General features: G+C 44.0%; 1 protein-coding gene across 4 annotated transcripts in view; it reads right to left on the bottom strand.

Moving 5' to 3' along the window:
• The window catches only part of DENND2B (DENN domain containing 2B), a 176,686-nt gene that overhangs the window by 134,520 nt on the left and 20,457 nt on the right, over positions 1-21,709 (bottom strand). For 2 of the 4 annotated variants that reach the window (XM_037999747.2, XM_037999750.2), the window contains exon 2: positions 10,481-10,521. The exons of 1 other annotated variant lie outside the window; for it this stretch is intronic. The gene's annotated coding sequence lies outside the window, so the exon portion shown is untranslated. Of the gene's footprint in view, positions 1-3,676; positions 3,692-10,480; positions 10,522-21,709 lie in introns of those variants that run through there. One more of the 4 variants, XM_073018622.1, reaches the window with a different exon arrangement.

Here is a 21,709-nt window from a genome sequence, read left to right as displayed (position 1 = left end):
TGGCTATGGAACTTGGGATGGACCCCAAGACCAAGGCCATTCAGACTAAACTCAGGGGACTATGAAGTTTATTACCTTGAGAACCTCTTGGAAGAGAGCTGCTCCTGCCTACAGTGGCTAGGGCAGAGATCTAAGGCAAGTAAAGGACCAGACAAATGCTGAGAACCTAGAAGGAGCACACAAAGCCTAATTCAGCCTCATGACCTCAACTTCCTCTTCCAGGAGTGCCTGGACACAGCTGTGCACCTTCCACAGCACAACTCAGCCGTTAAGGCTGCGCCAAAATTCATTCAGGAGCCCAGCCCTGGGCAAAGTAAAGCCTCCTGCCCCACAGGATGCAGCACTTCTCTGGTTTGTCTTCAGGGGCTCCAGTGCAGCTGCATCTGCAGGGAAGCTTGGGGTCAGGATGCAGACCACAAGAACCCACTCTGTGAGGGGTCACTGCTTTCAAGGACACGCCGTGTGGGGCAGTGAGAATGGGGACAAGCAGGGCGGACCGAGCACTCTTTTAGTAAGAAACAAGGACTCGGGAGGTGACCAGCTGCAGAAGTGAGCAAGGCTCCAGAAGGACTCCAGCTTCTGACCCGGATGGCTGAGTGCCGCCACCATCTCAGGGAACACTGACCTAACAGAAGATTCCACGCTGCTTTGCTGTGGTCATGTCTGAGTTTACCCAAGAGGGGAAGCTGCTCCAACAGAGGAAGTTAATTAGACCAGACAACAAGAGCGTGGAGCAGAGATGGAAAACAGGGATGGGGCAAGAAAGAGTGGAGGACAAAAAGTAAGATGAGTAAGTTTCTCTCAGCTCTCAGAGAGACTGGTTTATCACCTAACGTTATCCAGCCAGACAGACTTTCTGCTAACTGCACACTCTCTTCCGTGCTGCTGTTGTCTTAGAATTGTCTTAGGAGAGACAGGCCTAGATGGCGGGTCCCGCTCCACCACTGAATAGCTGTGTGCGCTGGGAATAGTCGCTTCCCTTTTCTTCCCCAACCTCCCCTTCCATAAAACGGAGCCAGATTAGATGAACTCTAAGAGCCCAGACAACGCTTTGCTGAATGAAAAAGTGCTTTGAAAAGTCCAAGTACTTCGCAAACAGAACATGTCAGTATTGGTCAGTTCTCACAGGTCAGAAATGTCGGAGTCTTCTGTCTTTCCCCTCAAGTTCATCCTTCATGTTAGTCCTGCCTCGTCTACTCTGGAATATTCTCTAGGACTCGCCCCCTTCCTCTCTCCTGTTGCTGACCTGCCATGCCCTTTAGCAGGCTTCCTCACTGCCTTTCTCTGGCCTCTCCAAAATTATCCTATTTTCATCTATCTACAAGAGAGATTTCCACAAAACTCCACCTTCACTGCGTCACTTCACATCAACTATGTAATGGCAGGACTTCCAGAGCTCAGGTCCCTGGCTCTGCTCTGCCACACCTACCCTTCCAAGGTAGATCATTGCCTGACACTGGAGTGAACACCTCTCTTTTCCCTACAAAGTTGGCCCAACTTTAAAGACCAGAAAAATCCTGCCTCCTCCAAGAAAAGTTTTCTGTGGTTGTATAAGATACAACTTTCTTGTTCTGAACTATAAATATATCGATGATCCATAAACCAACACAGTTAAGATCTTGGATATTCTCTACTTGTTTAACAAATACTGTCTCTCCAATAGCTTATAAATTCCCTCAGGTCAGAAAATAAGCTTTATATAATATTTGCCTCACAATGTCAGTGGAGCTGAAAAATTCAGCGAGGGGTGCATTGCCTGATAGTGGAAAGCAAGATCTTTATTATCTCTCTAGCCCTTGACAACTCACAGGGAATGGCGGGGTACAGAGGAAGGAGAGAAGAGGTGGAATTAATACCCTCCCAACTCCTAAAGTGCCTTCCCACCTGTTCCTCCCTGCTTTTACCCACTCTGGTGGGGGGAAAGGAGCCCCCATCACAGGCTCCAATCCACCTTTTCTCTGAAACTGAGCCTGAGCACATCAAAGCAGCATGCAGACAGTTCTATTTAGCTCCATTCTTCATGTTCTGATCCGCCTGTGTGACAGCAACGGCTGCTCACAGTGCCTGACAGTAGTGGGAAGATAAAAGGAAGAAAGAGACACATAAGGAAGAAAAGCCAAGACCAGTAGTCGTCGTCTAATATGTATTTCAGATCTGGGTCCTAGAGGGAGATCTGCTTCAAATTAAGCCCATCTGTTCTCAAGACCCCAAAGAGGCAAAGCACCCATGAGAAGGGCTCTACATCCTGCCAAGGCACAGACACCAGTGAAGATTGGCAGCTGCAAAGAAGGATGGCAACCTTGAGGCAGCCAACACACTGGGAGGTGGAGCCTCTGGCTGACCAGCCCATTCTCAGACCCAGAGTCTCTGCTCTACAACACACGACCTCAAGACCTCCCTGATAGGTAAGAATCACATAAGTATGTAATGGGTATAAAATGGGGAGGGTTGTCAGGAGATCAGCCCAATTCCCAGAGGAAAGCATTCCTGGCCATCATACCCAAGGTACTCAGCAATGCAAGCATAACCTAGCATGCCTAAACCCACCTTCCCCACTACTCCTGGCTTCTGGCCACTTGGGAGCAAATACACCTCTGCAAAAGTCCCAGCTTTTGTGCTCCCCACAGTCAGGCCCCACCATCGTCTCTCCAGATCCTCTCCAGTTTATTAGATGCATTCACTCCTACTCTCCACTTCCAGACACACACACACACATCCTTGGGTAGACACAGGGCAATGAGCCTCCCTCTCAGGCTCAACTTCTGGGTTGGGCACAGCGGGGTGGCTCACACCTGTAATCCCAGCACTTCGGGAGGCTGAGGCAGGAGAATCATTTGAGCCCAGGAGTTCAAGACCAGCCTGGGCAACATAGCAAGACCCTGTCTCCTTTAAAAAATGATGGAGAAATTAAATTTAATTCTCTAGGGCTCACTCACACCCTAAAAAATTAAAAATTTTAATTTTAATTTTAAAAAATCAGGCTTAACTTCTACCGAGTGTGTGTTCATGCTCCCTTAGGCCCTTTCTGCTTGCAGGAGCTGATGATGCTGGGTGCACTCTGAAAGACTTCAAACCAGGTAAGGATGGTACTGGCTTCAGGGGCCAGGGGATGCGTTCACAAATCATCCAGAAAGTCAACACAGCCAGACTGCGGAGATGCCCAGTTATACCAAGACCAACAGGCAGATTCTCTCCCCTGCCCCTACGCTCCTTCCTCACAAAAGGTATCTGCCACACCCATCTCTAGTGCCAAAGATGGATCACAGCGAACTAAGCCTACTCTCTCTCCTCCTACCCCTCACCCCCACCTTCCAGAGTGACAGGGAGACAGGAAAGCAAGCTGGAAAATTTTTAAAAGAACCAACACCTCGGCTAGGCACAGTGGCTCATGCCTGTAATCCCAGCACTATTAGAGGCCGAGGTGGGTGGATCACGAGGTCAAGAGATCGAGACCATCCTGGCCAACATGGTGAAACCCCATCTCTACTAAAAAATAAAAAATTAGCCGGGCATGGTGGCGCACACTTGTAGTCCCAGCTACTCGGGAGGCTGAGGCAGGAGAATCACTTGCACCCGGGAGGCGAAGGTTGTAGTCAGCCGAGACTGCGCCACTGCACTCCAGCCTGGCAACAGAGCAAGACTCCGTCTCCAAATAAAAATAAAAAAGAACCAATACCTCATCACAATCCATGAAAAGCTAGCTCCTGGCTCCAGGACTGCAAGAAAAGGGAATTCCACCTTCAAACTCCCGGTTACCTTCGATGGCTGGTCTCAGTGGAACTGCAGAACTGCACTAGCATTCCTCCTCACAGAGGCATGAAGCAGCCACACCCCACACAGCCCCAGAGGCAGAGTTGGGCAGAAAGGAATGCAGATCGTTTCCCAGAAGTGTCCGGCTGAGAAGGAAACCAAGAGCTCACCCACAGCTTCCTGGGCCCTGAAGGGGAGGCACTGGGTTCTCAGAACAAGGACTCTGGCAACTCAGGGATGGTAAGGCCCTCGTATGTGAAAGCCCACAGGAGGCGAGAACACAGTGGTGGGGAAAGGCCCCGACAGAACAAGCCTGGGCTGGCCCCAGACGGCTTGCAGTAAGCAGCAGCTGCACTTGAGTGTGAGCAAGGGTCTTAGGGAGACCCGCAGCAATCCAGTCACAGGGAGGCCGAGGCAGGTCCACGGATGTGACATTGGATCCTCTTAGCATAAGCTTTGGTGTCATCTGCTTTCCAGGCAGCAGGCTTCGTTTTCTAACACATCTTGAGGGAGGAGGGAAGAACCGGAGGGGGAGCCCAACATCCAACAGGCCAACAAAGCTGGTGAACAGATGGGCTCCAATGCCTCCCAGCTCGATTCCCTCAGTCATGCTTCAGAGGTCATAAGGCTTTTTCCAGTCCTACTGTTAGTACCACAGCTCCCAGAAGCCTGTGCTTCCTCCAAATACACACAGAGACACATATAGACACATGTCTGTTCTTCAGAGCTTTGTTCTGGAAGCCAAAGATACAAGACCCCTTCCAACTTCATGTCCCTATGTCAACACATAGACACAGAGTTAAATACGGTTTTTCCCAAGCAAAGGCCTTGGCTGCTAATAGGATTAAGGGTGGCTCTGGACACCCCCACATGCAGGAAGAAGGCTAAGCACCTGGAATCTCCCCTTTCCCCACAGCACCAGTAAATGAACTGATGTCATCTCTCTGGTAGCCAAACATGTCTGTCTCCCAGCCCCTAGGATTTCACCCATCCTCACCTCAAAATTGCATAATAAGGGTCTGCAGCTGGTTAGTTCAGTTACTCACAGCCTGGTGCCAATGAAGCAAAGGTAAAAAGTTGGCTACTTAGAGCCATTAGTTTCACCTTACCCTGTGGCCACAGATTTTAACTGTTTAAACCTAGATCAAAATGCATGCTGCTTTTCTCTCAGAGAGACAAGACCAAAGATGAACTCAAAAAGAGCATCCCTGGGCACCACAGAAAGGACAAAGATAAAATCAGCTGTGACTGTACTTCTTTGGAATGGGATGACACACACTGATCCCCAAGCAAGAACATCTGGATAAGCTTTCCCACCCTCACGGGAAATTTTCAGTCACCTGGAACCTAGTACAGTTTGGAAAGTCATTCCATTTTCCTGAACTGTTCATTCCACAAGGAGATGCTGCAGTTTACACACAGCGCACTGGGACATCTTCAGTTTTCGTAGTTTTCGTAGATTAGCAGCATATGCATTCTACAGGAAAGGTCCGTAGCTTTAAATTAGACGCTTTCCATCCTAAGGCCTGATACAGCATCGCAACAAGAATGTATTATTTCCTCGTCAAAAATCAGAGGAGACAATTCCACTAACCCCACTAAACAGTATGTTTAAAGAATGTGATCCTGTCATAATTATATCATGATTTTCAAAGTGGTGGAACACTTCATTGGGTGTTAAGCTTAAGTATTTCCCAGTGTGATACATAGTGCGAAAAAGAAAAGAGCTTAGGCAAAGTTAGGCATGGCACATTCCAGTCCCTCTAGTCTAGAGACTAAAGAGAACAGACCTAGCTTTCCTGACCTAGCTCCGGACAGCCCTTGGAAGCACTTTTCTTCCTCTTCATATGATGGGAATAGAGTCAGTCTCTTCTAGAGCAACATCACCAGCAGGGGCCAGAAGATGAACAGACTGTGTTTTCACTAAAAGCTCCTTTCTCAGGCAGTCGCCCTTTACAGGTTGAAGACAGTTTCCCACAGAAACAACACCAGACATGGTAGCCAGATGTGCAGACAAGCTCATTAATGAACAACATGGCTGAAATACTGTTTATACATAATAAAGACACAAAACAATACCTCTGTAAATACTAGCAATAAAACAAAACGTAAGAGGAATAAAATTAAATCATTTTTGGCCAGGCACAGTGGCTCACACTTATACCCCCAGCACTTTGGGAGGCTGAGGTGGGCGGATCAATTGAGCCCAGGAGTTCAAGACCAGTCTGGGCAACATGGCAAAACCCATCTCTACAAAAAAACAAAAATTAGTTGGGCGTGGTGGTACGTGCCTGTGGTCCCAGCTACTTGGGAGGCTGAGGTGGGAGAATTACTTGAGCCCAGAAGCAGAGGTTGCAGTGAGCTGAGATCACGCCACCACACTCTAACCTGGGTAACACAACAAGACTCTGACTCAAAAAATAAATAAATAATTTTTACATATTTCAAACTGTGGTCCTGGAAGAAGGAGAGGTTAATTAAAAGATGGATATCTGGAAGGATTTTTAAAAGCATTCTCAAGAACAATAGTGATGGCACTGATTCTTCAAACCATCTACTTTCATTCCCAAATGTCTGACTGTCCTTTCAGAAGTATTCTTGGTTTCACACTTTTACCAGCTATCATCAAAGCTAGCTTTTATCCCACAGGCAAAGAGGAAAGGGGATAAGGAGGGTGTTTCCTGAGCCAATTAAGCAAAATCGTAAGTACAGAAAGAGAAGGAAAGATGAGGATTAAAGAGGATGTGAGTAGGATCTGAAGAACACTTACCTGAGGGAGACCTCAATTACCTGTGATTGGTGAGAGATACAGAAGCCAACCGGTTCGTGAGTACTGAGAATTGGAGTGCCAGGGAGGACACACTGGATATTATGTGACAGAAACCAGTTGGGTCACCTGCCTAGGACAACTGAAGATCAAAGAATGGGGGAAAATACCAAATGCCAGACGCAGGCTCACAACTCTTATCTAGCCCCAGATCAAACTATTAGTTCAACCAGACATTGTTGACATTCATAAGGAACACATCTACAGAGCCTATGGGGAATGCTCACTGCCTGTTCTCCCGAGCTGGCTGGCTGGGAGTACCGATCTATCTAAAGAAAAGAAACTACCCCAGAGTTCTATGTCACCTAGCTCTAACAGTCTCAGGAAAGTAGGAGGCATCCTCATGGGGGATGCAGGTCACAATGGAGTTAGGGCTTATGGAATACATAAAAACATGGTGAATATAGGGCCGGGCGCAGTGGCTCACGCCTGTAATCGCAGCACTTTGGGAGGCCAAGGTTGGCGGATCAGGAGGTCAGGATTTGGAGACCAGCCTGGCTAACACGGTGAAGCCCCGTCTCTAGTAAAAATACAAAAATTAGCTGGGAACCTGTAGTCCCAGCTACTTGGGAGGCTGAGGCAGGAGAATAGTGTGAACCCGGGAGGTGGAGCTTGCAGTGAGCCAAGATCACGCTACTGCACTTCAGCCTGGGCAACAGAGCAGCCTCTGTCTCAAAAAAAAAAAGAAAAAAAACAACAACAACAACAACAACAACAACAAACCATGGTGAGTATCAAAGGGGCTCAAAGATAAATAAAGAATTGCAAAATAACAGAGAACTCCTACTTGAAAGTATACGGAATCAATTATGGAACTCTTCTGCCCAGAACTATTCTACTTAGCTCCAAAACTTTCTCTAGCAAGTTTCAGCAGCCTGAGAGCCTCCCAGGGTTGGGCACAGCAACGGTGAGCATGGATCTTCATCCTCATCACTAACCCTGAAAAGACAAGCATCCTTCTGTACTTCTTCTTTTTTTTTTTTTTCTCAGACGGAGTCTTGCTCTGTTGCTCAGGCTGGAGTGCAGTGGTGCAATCTCGGTTCACTGCAACCTCCACCACGTGGGTTCAAACAATTCTCCGGTCTCAGCCTCCCAAGTAGCTGGATTACAGGCATGCGACACCATACCTGGCTAATTTTTGTATTTTTAGTAGAGATGAAGTTTCACCATGTTGGCCAGCCTGGTCTCAAACTCCTGACCTCATGATCCACCCACCTCGGCCTCCCAAAGTGCTGGATTACAGGCGTGCGCCACCGCGCCTGGCTACTTTGCTGTTGCTTTTGAGACAGGGTCTCACTCTGTCACCCAGGCTGGAGTGCAGTGGCACAATCTTAGCTCACTGCAGTCTCGACCTCCCTGGGCTCAGGTGGTCCTCCCACTTCAGCCTCCCCAGTGGATGGGACTATAGGCACACACCACCAAACCTGGCCAGCCTCCCCAGTGGATGGGACTATAGGCACACACCACCAAACCTGGCTAATTTTTACATTTCTTACAGAGCTGGGGTTTCACCATGTTGTCCAGGCTGGTCTCGAACTCCTGGGATCAAGTGATCTGTCCACCTTAGCCTCCCAAAGTGCTGGGATTACAGGGATGGGCCACTGTGTCCGGCCCTCAGTACTTCTTTAGGAGAATTTTTGCTTTACAAAGGACCACAGAGCAGCAAAATACTTTGGAGATTGTCTTTGTCCAACTCATTCTGTACTGGAAGAAGCCAATGCAAATCTTTCACTGGAACAACAAGAAAAAAGTCTAAACTATGCAAGATCTGATTAAATCTCAGTCATTTCAGAAGGGTACAGGGATAAGGAAGAAATGTAGCTCTGCCTATCTGAGTATGTGTATTTGGGGAGGAGGGCTGGGGATTACACAGACAGAAGTTAAACCATTTTATTTCTTCTTCAAAGGCCTGCGTCTCAGGAACACCAAAAGGGCACCTACTCAGTTGTTTCCCTTTATTTCTTTTTCTTTTTGAGATGGAGTCTCGCTCTGTTGCCTAAGCTGGAGTGCAGTGGCGCGATCTGGGCTCACCACAACCTCCACCTCCCAGGTACAAGTGATTCTCCTGCCTCAGCCTCCCGAGTAGCTGGGACTACAGGCGCCTGCCACCATGCCTGGCTAATTTTTGTATTTTTAGTAGAGATGGGGTGTCACTCTGTTGGCCAGGCTGGTCTCGAACTCCTGACCTCATGATCTGCTCACCTCAGCCTCCCAAAGTGCTGGGATTAAAGGCGTGAGCCACTGTGCCCAGCCGTTTCCCTTTATTTCTTAGTTCTTGATGACAGGGTCCCCCAAATACCCTCCCCTTCCTTACTGGAACCAAATCATACCATCCTCAGGACACAAGAATTTGAACATAGCCATGTACAGAGCCAACAATCAATAAATGTAGAGCTTGGACATGTTAGCAAATAGCAAAGGTCTCTGGAAGCTACAACTTCCAAGGACCAATCTCCACATGATGGAGAAATCCAAGCCAGGTGAAGATCTGGGCTGAGTTTCAAATATTCCTGAGTTTATGAAGGAGGTGGAAGGTGGGAGGAAGAATTCTGGAACTGAACCCGCAGAAGGCCAAGCCTCCCACATCCCAAGGGTGACAGCAAACAGGTGTGGACCCGCAGCACGCTGAGGGATAGATAGGCAGTTATCTCCTGAAGCGATCCTTGTCAGAGAATTTCCATCAGTTTTTCTTACCATGTTTTATACTTTTTCAAAGTGACTACATATATTACTTTTATCTGTTTGGAGTCATCTGAATTCCCTTCCAATTCCACTAAGGATGCTCACGGTAATGGTTCTCTGCCTCTTGCCTGTCTAGTCTCTCCTGGATCTTCCAGGCTTACTCTTTGGATTCCCATCTCATACCCAGAGAGTCCTATCTTCTTCATCATGAAATAAGGTCCCCTCTAACAAAAGAAAATTCAGACATATAAATATGCCTTGTGCAAGATCCCACCACAAACTAGTAACACTGCAGGGATTAGAATCCAATTCTCCGAACTCGGGTCCACTACTCCTTCCAACTGACCACAACACCTCCGTTATAGGAGAAACATCTGCCCTACAGCACTAAGACCAAGAATCAAAACAGTTTACTGCATGTCTTTTTAAGCAAAACAACACAACCAGAATGTTTGGCAGGGACTAACTAAATATTTCCTCTGTGACCTACACCAGAGAGGAAAACTGTGGGAGTTGGGTAGGCACAGCACAGAGGGAAACCGAAGAGACCACTGCAAAGGCCAGCAGATGGGTAACAAAAGAGGAAAAATGCAATCCTAAACTGAGGACAAGCTGGGAACAAAGGAATTCGAGTTTAAAAAGTGGTTGAGATCTAAAGATAGGATTGTAGGTCTAAATGAGAATATTATCTAAGAGGGAAAGCATTACGGAAAACTTAGGAGGACTATCTTCATGACCTTGGGGCGAGAAAGGAATTCTTAAAGGATACAAAAAGTGCTCACCAAGACAAAGCTTGATAAAAAGGATAAGGAGCTAAAATCTCATAGCAACATAGAAGCACTGACCGCTCTTAGGCCTACAACACAGATGTATGCTGAAGTAATATAACACAGGAACAGCACCAAGGTCTGAACTGAAACCTAGCTTAGAAAGAAAAGCCCAAAGGCAAAACATTAACTTTCCAGTGAAGAAAAGAGGAGGAAGAGAGAGAGAGAATGGACACTAATTTGGCCTAATAGAAGCTGAAATAAAGTTTGAGACATGATAAGGTAGACAGGAATCTGTGGGAGTGAGATGGAAGCCCTGGGAAACCAGGAGCATCATCAGTGGAACTGGGAGGAAATTCAAGGGACCCGAACAAGGATCTTTGCTGGGGGAATTGAAGAAGTCACTGTACGGAAATAGGTCGACTGATGTAAAAAACAAAACGTAAAAACCTACCTGAATTATCCAAGAAAGAAACTCTCCAAAGGGTGTGAAATCTGTGAAAAGAGTGGAAAGGTTGTTACCACCAAGTAAAATTCACTTACACTTTCCAGTAACCTTTAAGAAAGGGCTTCAAATAGGATCCGTCAGTTCTCTCAGAGGCTCTGATAACAAGACTGTTCAACGGAACAAGAAAAGGTGGGCAGGGGGGTTCCACAGAAGAGCAAAGAGGTCTGAGGCCACCTTTTTACCCATGCTTAGGGCAACAGGCTTTCCCTCCTTTTGAGGTGACCACACCAGCAAACTGGGCCACCAGTGGTCACCCTCCCCAGTGACCCCTCCTTCCTCTCACAGACATTACATACAGAGTGGGGAAGAGGGAAGGAAAAAACTTGGAGCTCTTAACCTCAAAGGGTTTCCATTCTACTCAAAGTGCCAGGGCACACATTCCTAAGGTCCAGGAACCCTTGCATCAACACTCAGCTCAAGAAGCGCCCAGAAGCAGACCAGACTCTGGGCTGGGAAGACTGTTCGTTTTCTTAGGAAGGAGTGCTGACAACTACAGCAGAGACAGTAGAATGAGAAAAGGCCTAAGAGAACCCAGGGGAAGGGAATTTCAGGAGACAGATGAATTGCTTCCTCATTATGAACTGATCCACTTACTGGGCAGTCTATGAGACAAGGAGTTAAGCTAAGGGGAGTTTTGGTTTTTTGGGGTTTTGTTTTGTTTTGTTTTGTTTTTCTTCAAGGCAGCTCTTCCCCAGGTGGAAAAATTGAGAGCACAGATAAAAGGAAGGAGTGACCTCCCTGGAAGCAGGGAAATCCCCCGCCCAATGCCTCATTTGTAATCAAGGGCAGTGAGGATGAGACTAATGTAAACAGGCCAGGGAAGCTAGCATGCCCTTCTCCAGAGAGGCCAACACACACACTTCCCCCAGCATGGCCCCTGGAAAGGCAGAGGTAGGCACTCTCTTGGACAAAAGAGAGGGGACTTGGGGAGTTCCCAAGGTGCTTTCAGGCTTTTCTGTTCCCAGGCACTCAGCATTCACCAAAATTCCAGGGCACCAAGACCACAAAAAAGGTGAAGCTAAGATTCTGCTGCTTGGAGGAAAATGCAGTTTGCAAAAAGTCCCCACAAGAAAGGCTCAGAAGAAAATAATGGGGCTGAACAGCAGGACCACTCCCACATCTGAACACCTAGGCCTGAGTCCGGCAAGCTTCCCACACCCCTCCCAGCACCAGCGCAATGAACAGCTGCCCTGGAGAAAATAATGGGGCCTTTGTCTGGGCCTTCTCCTGTAGATCTCTTTTCGGAGAACCAAACAGGATAATTCCTTTACAAGAGGGACTCTCCTAAATATCAGTCCAGGCCATGATGAAAGTTTTTACCATCCACAGCATCCCTCTCAAATAGACTCCTACTTGTTTCATATTGGGCAAGAAGGGTGCTATGCAGCCTCTAGCCCCACCCCATATAGAAAGCATGGGCAGACAGGTCCTTGCAGCCCCTTCCTGCAGCCCTCACCAGTCACATACAGTAGCTGCTACTCCGGCTTTCTTCCTGGCCTGGCCACGGAACTGAAAGCCTAAGAACTGTTCTCACTCTCCTTCTTGCCATCTACCAGAATATTCCATATTGAGTGAAATTACAATGCTTGTTGATACTGTTTTCATCAAAATCTGAAATTACAATGCTTGTTGATACTGTTTTCATCAAAATCTGTCAAAATGGACTCCCAACAGTAACTATGATTTTTACAAAAAAGCATGAAACAAGCTCTACAGTCAAACTTCTCTTAATGTTGCACTACTAAATAAAAATTTCCAAACTGACAAATATCAAGAAACTTATGCTGTCATTTTTCATGATTCAAAACATCTTAAATCTAACCTTCCTATATAATAGATAAGTAGGTCCTTTCTTTGCTGTCTTGTTAGCCTATTTTCTTTGTTTTTAACTTATTATTTTGGTTTGCAAATGTCTCTTCTTACATGTCGTGAAGATGGTAATAGGTTTGGGGTTTTTGTTTTTAGTCCCTTTCCCTAAAAAAATTTAAAATTTCTCCTATGTTGGTCCAAATTAAGAAACAAACAAACAAACAAAACATGTGTTTTGTGAGGCCAGGTGCCTCACGACTATAATCCCAGCACTTTGGGAGACCAAGGTTGGAGGATCGCTTGAGCTCAAGAGTTCAAGGCCAGCCTGAGCAGCATAATGGGACCTCATCTCTACAAAAAAAATTTTTTTTAATTATCCAGGCATGGTGGCACACACCTGTATTCCAAGCTACTCAGGAGGCTGAGGCAGGAGGATTGTTTGAGCCTGGGGTGTCGAGGCTGCAGTGAGTTATGACTGTACCACTGCACTCCAGCCTAGGTGACAGAGGAAGGCCATGTCTCAAAAATAAAAGAAAAAATGTGTTTTGTAAAATCCCATATACCACATTTCTCCCATTTTCCTTCATTGGGTAACTGGTAGCAGATGAATTCAGGACCCACTTCTTCCAAACCACCACCACAGACTAGATGCCATGACACAAAATTCCCTTTCCACGAAATGGAGACAGTCCGAGCAACTCCTGGTGTCTTTCTTCTCAATTCCTCTGTTCTAACCATCATTCTTCCTCTCCCCAAACACCTCCAGATCAAGGGTACTTGGGTTTTCAGGCCAGTTAGCTGGATACCATGAGTTCCCCAATTCAATCCGGAGTATCCCCCATTCTCCATGATTTCAGCACAAGAAGGCGTCACAAAGTAGTAGAAAGAAATCTGGAATCAAATGAACAAAGGTTCAAATCCTGGATCTTCAGTGATTTACATAATCTCTCTGAGTCATGATTTCCTCCTGTCTGAGACAATCCGTTTATCAAAGTATCAAGTTGTGAATGGCACATAGTAGGTCCCCTGTGCTGACTCATTACTTCCTTGACAGGATTCTCTCCTGTCCTCCCAAAAAAAAGATAGGCTTTTCTGAGACTTTTTTAAAAACAGGAGCTGGAAATACTGATATCAATAAGAGATTGTTCCCCAAGGAATCAAAGCTGTGCAATGTCCCTTACCTTGCTGTGCTGGTGACATTCCGATGACTGCTCTCAATTCCTTTCCAGCCTCTCTTAGGAAAGGCCCAGGACATCTATTTAATGGTATAAACCTGCATTTCTCCCTCTCAAGAGTCTGGAGTTATGAATTATTAGATGGCTCAGGGTTCTCTAAGGGCAAGGCTTTCAGTGTCATCATGGAAAATATTAAAATGTGGAAAAACTGCTCATCCCACCACCTCGTGTTTCTGTGTGGTATCGACTCAACCCTTTATGGTTTCCTCTTGGAGTGCAATCAATCTGCCCTGCGCAAACACCACATCAGGTCTCTCTCACTGTGCTAAACAAATGTTCCAAATGGGAAAAAAATTGTCATCAATTTTTTTCAGGACTGTTCACAGTCTTATCTCACAGCACTTATTTCAAGTCTTTCACTTATTTCATGATGGAGACATCATGAAAGCCAAAGAATTCCCTGTAATTCCCTGTACCAGAAAAGTGTTACGCGTGCTACCTTTCCTGAGACCACAAAAAGTTTATATAGTTAAATTCTTTACAGTAAGGGTGATTTAGTAAATACATACATTGAGTTTGATTTAATGTTTAGGACTCTATAAAGGCTTCTCATGTAAGCAAATTCAAAAAGCAGGACAAAAAATCCTGTACTGGCCTAAGGATCCCAAATTTTGGCTCCAAAATTAGAGTAGCTCTTCTTTTCTCTCTCTCTTTTTTTGAGATAGAGTCTCACTCTATTGCCCAGGCTGGAGCGCAGTGGCATGATCTCGGCTCACTGCAACCTCCGCCTCCCAGGTTCAAGTGATTTTCCCGCCTTAGCCTCCTGAGTAGCTGGGATTACAGGCACATGCCACCACACCTGGCTAATTTTTGTATTTTTTGTAGAGATGGGTTTTCACTATGTTAGTCTTGAACTCCTGACTTCATGTGATTTGCCCGCCTCAGCCTCCCACCGTGCCCGGCCATAGTCACTCATCTTAATAACAAGCTGAGGCTTGTTATTTATGTAAATAAATATTTACATTTTTAAATTAAATACAACATTACTCTCTTAAATGAATCTAAATGATCCAATGGACTTTAAATGTCATAGTGGATCATCTATTTAAAAAACATACATTTTATACTATGCCTTTTTGTTAACTCTTCCTTTTATTTCCTCTTCAGAATTTTATCCTCATATTTATGCTTCAAAATCTTTTATTGATCAACCTATATTTCTCTGCAATATATCTATTATTATACATATATACATATAAATGCATAAATTTTTAAATTCTGCTATGATTATAACCTCAACTTTTATCCTGTTTATTATATATACATACATACACACACACACACACACACACACACACACACATCTTTTTTGAGGCAGGGTCTCGCTCTGTTGCCCAGGCTGGAGTGCAGGGTGGCGTAATCACGGCTCACTGCAAGCTCCGCCTCCTGGGTTCACGCCATTCTCCTGCCTCAGCCTCCTGAGTAGCTGGGACTACAGGCACCTGCCATCACGCCTGGCTAATTTTTCATATTTTTAGTAGAGATGGGGTTTCACCATGTTAGCCAGGATGGTCTTGATCTCCTGACCTCGTGATCCACCCACCTCGGCCTCCCAAAGTGCTGGGATTACAGGCATGAGCCAGCGGGGTCTTGCTGTGTCACCCAGGCTGGAGTGCAGTGGCATAATCATAGCTCACTGCAGCCTCAAACTCCTGAGCTCAAGCAATCCTCCTGCCTCAGCCTCCCAAGTAGCTAGAACTATAGATGCCCACCACATTGCCCAGCTAATTCTTCCTATTTTTTATTTTTGTAGGAACAGAGTCTTGCTTTGTTGCCCAGGCTGGTCTCGAATTACTGGCCTCAAGTGATTCTCCTGCCTCGGCTTTCCAGAAGTGTTGAGATTACAGGTGTGAGCCACCTGGCTATAATCTGTAAATGTTAAAAAAAAAAAAAAAAAAAAAGAAAATTCTTCTTCTGGATTGGGTTTTCATTATCTTTATTATTAATATGCAAACAATCAAAACATAATTGGTTTAGAAATTGGTACTATTATTAAGCATAAAAAGTAAAATTTTATTCAAAATGCATTAATTTTTCATTTTTATAGTGGTAAGCACCAAGAAACTTTGTTCATATAAATAACTAAACAGAAGTGAGAGTCTACAGCCATACTACCCTGAATGTGCCATCTCGTCTGATCTCAAAAGTTAAGCAGGATCAGGCCTGGTTAGTACTTGAATGGGAGAAGTGAAATAAATTTTGATACAGAAATATCAGTATATTTAGAATTACAAATCAAAATCATGTCATGACCTATAATCAAAAATTATTTTTAATTATCTACCAACTGACAATGTCTTCAATTTTGTTGAAAGCAAGAATTGGAAACCATCTGACTTAGAAAAGGATTTGCTACTCACAGTCATTCACTTTCCTAATAATAGTCCTAATTGTTCCTTTGCTTGTTAATCTGGAGGCTTTCACACATCAGGCACACAAATAGCAAGACTCCGGATTAATAATGACTATGTCTTCCTTTTGTAAAGTAGGAGAAGAGTGATTGAGAAAGGAAACACCTTGAGTGCAACTGTATTGTCAGACAGATCAGCCTTTGGAAAGGGGACACAGAAAGTCAAGGATCTAGAAAATATCCCCTGTCTGAAGACTACTAGCTTATCTGCCTCTCCCACCAAAACAGTGGCATTATCAAAATTAACATTAAATTATGTTTATTCATGGATAATTACTGTTATATTTTAACAGAAAGAGACTGAAGATAACCTAAATGTGCTCAATAAAGGTCTGATTAAATAAATTACAGAGTGTCTAAAAACCAAAAATACACGGTTTCCCTTCAGGACTGAATCAAGTCCCTTCAGAATCAGGGCCCACACTTTATTCCCACAGCCTCAGCTCCTACAAGCCCTTCTAAGGTCCCCATGTGTATCATTCCCCACTGCAGGGGATGGTTTCTAGACCAGAGACCATGGTCTACAGAGCAACAGACAAGGACGTGCCAGAGGGCATAAGGACAGCAAGGCCTAAAGTGTACTGCTGAGGCTTGTTATGAACACTCATGGAATTGCAACCTGGAAGCCTATGTCCGGGGAAAGGGGGAGGGGACAGTGTCTACGCTGAGAGAGTAAGTAGCAAGGAGCCAGAAGAAGGCTGAGCATGGTATGAAGGAATCAATACTCAAGAAGTTGGTAAGGTTGGTGACATCGGAAGGAAGATCCCCCCACAGGTTGCTGGCCCCAGAGGTCAGGGCACTATCTATCCTTGGAAGAAGACAAGTGGAAGACAGTATCATCCGAACCAAAGCAGCGCCCAGGCTGAAGGGCCCACTGGGCAGACACTCCAAGAGAAGGCTCATAGTCATCATGATGGGGAGGAAGGGAGGAGTGAGCCAAGATGTGGCTGCTTGTGGAGGGGGCAGAACCTACAGATGGGAACAAATGAACCTGGTTTCATAAAACAGCTTCCCTCTTCTGTGCCCCAAAGGAAGTCCCCTTTGTCTTCCTCTTCACCAAGTAAAATCCTGCCAACCTGCCAAGGGCCAAGATGATGCCCCTTGTTCTCCATGCAGCCTCCTTAAACACTTCTGCTTATAGCCAGTTCTTCTACCTCTAAACCCTCATCATTCTGTTTATACCAGAGGCAGCCTGTAATATTTCTAAGCTGCTCCATGATCCATTTGTATTTTGATATTAATCCTTAGCTCTTTGCTGTAGGTGTTTTAGGCCTCTCTGAGGATAAGGCTTGTGACTTAGACATGTTCCTATCCCACAGGATGAGCCCTCAATGCTTTACTGTGCAGGACACCTACTTGCTCACAGTTCCAATGGACACACTGTCTCCTGCCACCCATCCCAAATGTCTATGTCTTTCACAGAATTAAAGGTTCACTATATACATGTGGATTCTGAATTTTTGGGTCTTTCATAGTCTTTGGCTTAGGGCTTCACGCTTGCTAAGCACTCAGTGAAACTTCTCCAGAGTCAATCATTCAGCTGCTGCTCTACCTGAGGCTCTAGTACCAATGAGCCAGCTCTCCAGAGATACGCCCACATGGTACAAACCACGTCCTAGTGGAGAGGATTCTCCCATCATGGGAAGCTCTCCCTTCAAGCTAATCTTAACAAGAATGAAATGGGAATTTGGAATTTCGTTTCCCTTATACAAAGTCACTTCCTAAAATGGGGGGATTATAATTAGGTGATCATTAATTACAGTCGCCATCACAAAATTCAAAATACCTCAATTCCTTTACTTTTTATAACAAACCTAAAGTGGGATCTCAATAGTATATTTAAAAGAACTTGTCACAAATCTCAGTAAATACAATACAAATAAAATAGTTTGAAACTATGAAAGGAAGATCAGTAAACAGAGAAGAATGAATATATAGGAAAAGAGTATAAGCAGTCAAAGAAAAAGCTTACGGTAGAAAAGTAAAGCTAATCCCTGTAATGGAATGCCTTCCTCACAGTAAGCTCTCAATAAATATTTGTCATCAAATTTACAGAATGGCTGATATCGATTCTCAAGGCGATGAAACAGACTACGCAAGTGCTGGCTGCAAAAGAAATAGAAACATAAGGTCCATACTAAATCAATGAATTGACGGATGCAATAAAAACAGAAGTGATGCTACAGAAAAAGCTAATCAGAAAAAGACATAAAATACAAAAATACTTTTTTCAATAAAAGAAACAGATTCAAAGAATGCACAAGATGACAAGCACAAGAAGGAATGCAGCTCAGAGAACCACCCTGCAAATGATGAAAGTCTTTGAACAAATGGCCTCAAATCTATAATTTAAAGTTTAATAGAAAAAATGCTATCTAAAAACAATAGAAGGATTTGCTCTGAATATAAAAGATTTACAAAATCGACAACCAGAGACTACCACTATGACATTCTCATATTTTTAAGCATAAGAAAAAGAAAAAACTCAGCAGGCAGAGAAGATGCAAATCCAAATTTCTTCCAGTTTTGCAGAGGACACAATTAAAGTCCAGAGATGCATATAAAACTCTCAGAAAAAGTATTTTTACCTCCAATGTAACAAGGTGAGTAGACTCTTTGAGCAAGTGAAAAAGAAATATCTCTTAGAACTTTGATCATATCAAAGAAATTTACCTATCACATACCTCACTTTAAATTATGTCCAAGAACAACTTTAAATGAGACTTAAATGTTTAAGTTTTACAAATAAGACCAAATAACCCAAATCAACAATTTCTCATTTAAAAAAATAATACCAGACAACATTGAGACAACTGAGTACATTAAAATATGGCCTAATAACAGATGATATTAAGGAATTATTGTTAGTTTGGTTAAATGTGAGAGAGTGGTTATAGATTTTTAAAGTTCTTACTAGATATGCTTCCTGAAATATTATTGGGTAAATAATATAATGTCCAGGAATGGAGGATATAGATAAGATTGGCAAAATGTTAATAATATTTAAAGCAGACAAGGAATATATGGAGTTCATTATACAGATGGGAACAATGGCTATCACCATAATAGCCAAGATACTGAATCAGTTCTCCTGACTTTTGTGCATATTTTGAAATAAGTTGTTTTTTAAATTAATATTTATTGTGCGTCTACTGAGTATCAGGTATTGCTTAGGTATTTGACACAAAAATAAAATGGCCTCAAGAAAAAAAAAATTAAAGCAGATTCTTAACCCAGGGTTTATCCAGGGAAATATCCACGATTTCTATGGGTGACTAAATCACAGATATTGCCATTACTACTGTGTTTTATTGCCCTATATTCATAATAGAAAGAAATATTAAATTTCAATCAGGGATGGATGAAAATTATGTCATTTTTTTTTTCCTGTCCAAGTTGCACGCACTCCAGCCTGGGCGACAGAGCAAGACTCCACCTCAAGAGAAAAAAAGAGATACTACTACAGTCCCTAATCTACACAAATTAAAACAGTGTAGCACTAACACCAGAACAGTCAGAGAGCTCTGGTTAGCATATGATTAAAGCTGGCATTTTCAAAACAGTGGGGAAAGAATGGATTCCTTAACAAATGACATTAGAACAATTCTTTAGAAAAAATTAAGTTAGCAAAGTAGATAAGGGCAGGGACTGTGGGACTCAACTATCTTAACCTGTATCTTATCTTTGCTGCTTACTAGCTGGGCAACCTTCAGCAAGTCAATTTATAATGATACTAACAGGGAAAATAACAGTACCTACATCATAAGGTTGTTGAAAGAATTAAACAAGTCAGTACATGCAAAGCATTTAGATTAGTACCTGGCATCTAGTATACACTCAGAAACATTCGCTATTTCATATGGTCTGGATGTGTGTTCCCTCCAAATCTCAAGTTGAAAAAGTGACCTTCAATGTTGGAGTTGGACCTACTGGGAGGTATTTGGATCATGGGATTGCATCCCTCATGAATGCCTGGGTGCTGTCCTTGCAGTAAGGAATGTGTTCTCACTCTATGAGTTCATGTGAGATCTGGTTGTTTAAAAGAGCCTGGCACTCCCTGCACCCCACCACTCTCTCTTGTTCCTTCTCTTGCCATATGACATGCTGGCTCCCCATTGCCTTCCACCATGACTGGAAGCTTCTTGAAGCCCTCACCAGAAGTGGATGCTGGCACCATGCTTCTTGTATAGCCTGCAGAACCACGAGTCAAATAAATCTGTTTTCTTTATAAATTACCCAGCCTCAGGTATTCCTTTATAGTAACCCAAACAGATTATTAATACATTACTATTATTACTAATGATTATTACTTCACAATAGAGTAAATTCCAGATTGAGTAAAGGTTTAAATGTTTTATCTTTTTGTTTTTATTCAGAGTGCCAGAATTCAAAAAGGTTTAAATGTAAAAAAAAAAAAAAAAAAGTAGCATCATAAAAGAGCTAGAAGAATATATACTAGATATTTATCTCATATTGGTGAAAGCAGACCTTTCCAAGAATGACACCACAGGAAAAATATTCTCTAAAAGACTGTTAAGACTGGGTGCGGTGGCTCACACCTGTAATCCCAACACTCTGGGAAGCCAATGCGGGTGGCTCATCTGAGATCAGGAGTTCAACACCAGCCTGACCAACACGGTAAAACCCTTGTCTCTACTAAAAATACAAAAATTAGGTGGGCGTGGTGGCGGACGCCTGTAATCCCAGCTACTCAGGAGGCTGAGGCATGAGAATCACTTGAACCCAGGAGGTGGAGGCTCTAGTGAGCTGAGATCACGCCATTGCATTCCAGCCTGGGCAACAGAGCGAGACTGTCTCCAAAAAAAAAAGAGAGACTGCTAAGGCCGGGCATGGTGGCTCATACCTGTAATCCCAGCAGTTTCGGAAGCCAAGGTGGACGAATCACTTGAGGTCAGCAGTTTGAGACCAGTGTGGCCACACAGTGAAACTCCATCACTACTAAAGATACAAAAATTATCTGGGTGTGGTGGCAGGCACCTGTAATCCCAGCTACTCAGGAGGCTGAGGCAGAAGAATTGCTTGAATCCAAGAGGCAGAGGTTGCAGTGAGCTGAGATCGCCCCACTGTACTCCAGCCTTGGTGACAGAGGGAGACGCCATCTCAAAAAAAAAAAAAAGGACAGATAAGGCTGGGTGCGGTGGCTCATGCCTGTAATTCCAACACGTTGGGAGGCCAAGGCAAGCGGATCACTTGAGCCCAGGAGTTCAAGACCAGCCTGGGCAATATGGCAAAACCCTGTTTCCAGAAAAAATACAAAAATTAGCCAGGTGTGGTGGCACGCGCCCAAGGACCCAGTTCCTCAGGAGGCTGAGGTGGGAGGATCACTTGAGCCCAGGAGGTCAAGGCTGCAGTGAGCTGTGATCGTGCCACCTCACTCTGGCTTGGGTGACACAGTGATACCCAGTCTCAAAAAAAAAAAGAGAAAAAGACTGATAAACTTCACTACATTAAATTACTAAAAATTTTGGTATGTGGAAAACAAAGTTAAAAGACAAACGGAAAAACATACGTAGTATATATGAGTTGTTCTTAATATTTTAAAAGTTGGTAAAATGCATTACATAAAATGTAAAACTGCTTGATCTGTTAAGGGGTTAATACCCAAAATATATAAGGAATCAACTCAATAGTATGAAAACAACTTAATTAAAAATGGACAAAGGACCTGAATAGACATTTTTCAGAAGAAGACATACAAAT

This window comes from Chlorocebus sabaeus, chromosome 1 (assembly GCF_047675955.1).
Source record: "Chlorocebus sabaeus isolate Y175 chromosome 1, mChlSab1.0.hap1, whole genome shotgun sequence".
Lineage (NCBI taxonomy): Eukaryota > Metazoa > Chordata > Mammalia > Primates > Cercopithecidae > Chlorocebus > Chlorocebus sabaeus.
The sequence above is the reverse complement of the archived record's forward strand: the minus strand, read 5'-3'. Positions and strand labels throughout refer to the sequence as shown.